Below are 5,000 nucleotides of genomic sequence, written 5' to 3'. Positions count from 1 at the left end.
GACAGAAAGAGCCGGGAAAACGTAAATGGTTATTGAAATTGGTTGAAAAATAGCCGGAAAAGAGGAAAAAAAACACTGATTTTCTGTAAACTAGAAATGAAAAGGAGTGAAGAAAGACGGAGTAAAAGTTGACGAGATGTGAAAAGAAAATTATGAAGATAAACGACCGAGACTTGAGGTGAAATGACCAGGAGAAAGTGGCGCTGGAGAGAGAACGAAGTCTCCGGATCGAAAATTGAGTAAAAAAAGAAAAGAAAATAAGAGTTGAAGAAGACTGATTATAGTACGACTGTGTGAAAGAGGCGCCGTACTGTGAAAGAAGTATGAAAAAAAAACAAATATGTTAGTGGGAAGGGAAGAAAATAAAAAGGGGCGCATTAGTTGGAAACACTGCAAATAAAAAAATCATAAAAGAAAATTAGTAAAAAAAAAAAGTATAAAAAAAGAAAAAAGTAAAGGCGTGGAATGGAGAGAGAGAATCATTTAACGAAGATTGAATGAACTAAAGCGTAGGATAAAAAAAAATATATACATATGGGAGTGTGGGAGGGATTGATTAATATTGCGTGAGGTAGAATGTAATGAAGTGTAATAGAGTTTAAAAACATTAAATAAAAAAAGAAGGTGAAAGAAATATGGGAAAAGTGATCGAAATGTGGACAGAGAAAATACGCTGGAAGGAATACAATAGGGATTAATACAAACGTGCAGCAAATAAATAAATAAATAAATAAAATCATACAAAAGCTGCTTTATGAAGTATAGGAATAGTCAAGGAGTGGATGGATCAGAAAAAGAAAAGGAAAAAAAGAAAATTATAAATTTTGAACATAACAAAATTGAAACGACAGCAATAACTTATGAAGGGTATTGCCGTAAATAATAGGAAAAAAATGCTGTAGTGTAGACATGAAATAAAAAAAAAAAGTATAAATAAAGAATTAAATAAAGGTGAAAAAACTAAAAGCAAGGAACAAGAAGAAATTGAGAAAAAAAAAGAATAATGACGAATTGATATGAACTGAAATAAAAAAGAAATTTAATATATGATGATGAAATAAAATGATGGTATAACGTGGAAAATGTTAGAAACATACAGCTTAAAAAAAAAAAGAAGAAAAAATGGAGGATTATTTAAAGCCTTTATAAAGAGGGAAGACTCATGATAAAAAACTACGGAGAGTATGAAAAATCAAAGGAAATTGTTTAAAAAATCTGAAAATATTTTGTTCTATACGCTTAAGGTAAAAAAAAAATAATAAAAAAAAAAAATAAATGGAAAAAAAATACAAGTAAAATGAAAGCTTTATTACGAAAGGACACACACACACACACACACACACACACACACACACACCACACACACACACATACACACACACACACACACACACACACACACACACACACACACACACACACACACACACACACATTTGCAGGGGATGCGTGTTCGAAAACAATTTAATTAAAGGTGTTTGGCTAATTAAAAAGCCGTTTTTCCTCCCCCACGTGAAAACCTTGTTAGTCTTCAGAAGGAATTTAGCATTGTAAGATACACTGGTGCTCCTTTCACGGGTCTTGTCGCCTCACGTTATAATTTGACGTGAAGAAAATTACACGCATTCCATTATAATAAAACAGGTAATACACACGGAGAAAAAGAAAAAAAATCAGGACACTTCTTATTCTCCTCCTCTTCCTCCTCCTCCTCCTCCTGTGCTGTCCTCTATCTTCCACGAATAGTTAGCGTAGTTACCCAAACAGGCTAGTAAGGTACCTCAGAGCCTGTTGCTATTTGGACTTTCTTTGTATTCTTTTGTATTCCTTGTATTTGTTACTACTACTACTACTGCTGCTGCTACTACTACTACTACTACTACTACTACTACTACTACTACTACTATTACTACTACTACTACTACTACTACTACTACTACTCGAAACAGTGTTGTTATGATTAATCTCCGCCATAGACTCTCTCTCTCTCTCTCTCTCTCTCTCTCTCTCTTCTCTCTCTCTCTCTCTCTCTCTCTCTCTCTCTCTCTCTCCTCTCTCTCTCTCTCTCACGTCTCCTCTTCTCCTACATATTGTGTCCCCATGTCTGTAACTGTATTTCTGTCGCATACCGTAGGGTCAGCCTCCCTTTTGCTTTCGTTTCAATTTATCTCACTGTCGATCTAATTCTGTCTCAGTTTCTCTTTTTGTGTCCGTGGGAAGGTGAAGAGCGGAGGGCGAGGAAACATCAGCGTCAACAGAGGATAAGGGAAAGATTTGGTAGGGAGATATGATTGATGGGTAATAGGAAGAGAGAATGGCATGGTAAGGGAATATATATATAAATAGGGTAAAAGTAAAGGGGGTTTGGAAGGTAATACAGGGCGAGGTGTTGAGGTGTAGAGGATAGATACGAGGGGAGGGTAAGAGGAAGCACAGTTTATTAAGGGAGGTCCACAAGTAATGAGGCGCAGGGAAGAGTGTAAGGAAAGATTGTGTGAGATGAATGATAGGAGTCTGTAGTAGAGTGAAGGAGGGAGTTTTAATTAAGGTGCCATGTCAAAAAAAGAAAAATCTTGTTAGAAGGTAAGTATGTGCTTACACTCTTACTTTCATCCTCTCTCTCTCTCTCTCTCTCTCTCTCTCTCTCTCTCTCTCTCTCTCTCTCTCTCTCTCTCTTGTGTATCCATATCCTTTGTACGATTTTTTCTTGTATTTCTGTATTTTCCTTTGGCTTCTTTATAGTTTAATGTTTTCTCCACTTTTTAATTTTATTTATTTTATTTATTTTTTTCAGCATGAATCTTGATTTTTCGTTAGCAGTCTATGCTGTCATATTTAATACCTTGCTTTCGTTGACATTTTGCATTTGTGTTACATAATTATGCCATTCTATTTGCCTTTTCATTCATATATCCATTGTTTTTTTTTCATATTGTCTCTATCTTATGCGTTTTATTATGTTATTTATCGTGTTTTTATTGTTTGTCTAATTCTTACTCTTTCTCTTCCCAATCTAGAAATCCATGGAACCATCCACGCCATTCTTGTAGAGGCAACTTGCTATTCAGGTAAGTCCTATTCTGTTCCCAATACCTGAGTTGTCCGGAGGTGAGGGTGCTTCTCCTGCTTTGCTCACATTGCTTCATCTTGTCTTTGTCATATTTTTTTACGTCGCGATGATTTTTTCAGTGTTCCAGTGCTTATTTTTTGTATTTTGAGCTTCCTCTTCCTCCTGAACCATTAACCTTAGTGTCTTACTTTCGTGTGTCAGTCTGTTATCTTTTTTTTTTTTCTCTCTCACTTCCTCATCTTCTCCTTGTCCCAATTTTTTCACGTCTCACTATTTTTTTTCTGTACTCCAATATTTCTATAATTTTGTTCCTATTTTTATATTTTCCTCTTCCTCCTCCTCCTTTTCCTCTAATGCAAGTAATTAGCGTCCTCTAATAATGCACGCAGTGAACAGTGAAATCAAGCAGCCTTGGAAGGACCTGGGGATATATTGGTGCTTGTATTCCTTTTTAATCCTCCTCCTCTTCCTCTTCTACTTTCTCCTCCTCTTCCTCGCTTTCTTGTCCTGTTGCTAAACCTGATAAGTGATTCACGACTCGTATCCATAATATAGATCGAAGAGTCTGATGTTTTATTTCGTGTGTTTGTCTTTCCTCGAGTGATTTTACGTCTAAAGTGTGAAACAAAGAGGAGGAGAAGGAGAAGCAGAATTACTTAAGAAAACCAAACAACAACAGAGCGGTGTCCTTGCATGGCCGTTTGGGAGGAAAAGTGAAGGAAGAAGAGGAGGAAAAGGAGAGTGAAGAAATTGAATATTAAAAAGAAAGAGAGAGAGAGGATGAGGTGGTGGTGGTGGGTTTTAGGGCTCTTGAGGAAGAAAGGACGAAGGGGGAAGAGGAGCAATATAGAATGGAACGGAGGGACCGAGAGGGCAAAGAGCCGTGAAGGAGGTGATTGAACTAACGGACGGACTCATTTCTGGGATCGTGAGAGAGAGAAGAGAGAAATGGCCGAGAAACGACCACAACCACACTGATCCTCTCATCTAGACAGAGCAGTATGACCTCAGTACGACCTTAGTATGATCTTAGCATGATCACAGTAAATAGAAAGGAATAATAGGCCAGAAGGAAGGAGCTTAGACCAATGAATAAATTTATAGATAACTGGCAGTAGGACGGAGGTCAAGGAGAAGAGAATAATGGTCTGTCCTAATAAGTTCCTGATCCCCTGACATGATATCCTCCCTGCCTCTTTGGAGTGTCGAGTCACCTGAGGAATCTGCCGTATTCTTCATAAGATTATGACATTTGGCATAGCTATGGCAGATGCGTATCATAACTTAGAACATCTATCATAAGTCGTATGTCATAAGTTTTGACGAGCGAAACCGCCTATCATGACTGTCTGCTATATGTAGCGCTTACTTGATTTCAAATACTAAAAAACAAAGCAAAAAGCTGCCGTTTACCACTAATTTATAGCTTTTACAAATATTTCTTTCGTTTTTTATATATTGGGAGAAGAGACAGAGTGGGTAAGATAATAATTCAGTCTTTGAAATAAGGTAAATGTGATCCCGTAGAAACGCCTCAATGTAAACAGTGTCCAAATGGTTTGGTGGCAAGGATGGCTCTCTCGACGATCCCCAAGGTCATCACTACTGCACAATTGCATTTTCCCAGTAGCTTTTCCCAGCAGCAAGATATCTAAGTGTTGTGATCACCTTAATTTTTGGGATAAGTGGATTTCTCCTTTTTGTGTTACTCTTTTAAGCTTCCATCACTAGATCGATAGCAAAGAGAATACCTGTACGGTCTAAACAATATCTCTGATGAGTTTCACGTCACGAAGTTCATTCAATAGGTCCTATCTGGGTAAATAGTTCCTGTAGGGCGGCCATCTTGGCTGTGGGGAGCGTTTGTCATAACCCGCTAGGGCAGGGTGGACCCAGTCTTAGCATCCCGCGCTGATTTATGACAGACACG

General features: G+C 37.6%; 1 protein-coding gene across 8 annotated transcripts in view; it reads left to right on the top strand.

Annotated features, from left to right (window-relative positions):
• The window catches only part of LOC135107478 (prostaglandin D2 receptor-like), a 158,785-nt gene that overhangs the window by 82,941 nt on the left and 70,844 nt on the right, over positions 1 to 5,000 (top strand). For all 8 annotated transcript variants that reach the window (XM_064017370.1, XM_064017374.1, XM_064017372.1 and 5 more), the window contains one exon: positions 3,018 to 3,068. The gene's annotated coding sequence lies outside the window, so the exon portion shown is untranslated. The remainder of the gene's footprint in view (positions 1 to 3,017; positions 3,069 to 5,000) is intronic.

The sequence above is a fragment of the Scylla paramamosain genome, chromosome 15, assembly GCF_035594125.1.
Source record: "Scylla paramamosain isolate STU-SP2022 chromosome 15, ASM3559412v1, whole genome shotgun sequence".
NCBI lineage: Eukaryota > Metazoa > Arthropoda > Malacostraca > Decapoda > Portunidae > Scylla > Scylla paramamosain.
This window is presented reverse-complemented; position numbering and strand designations above follow the sequence as displayed.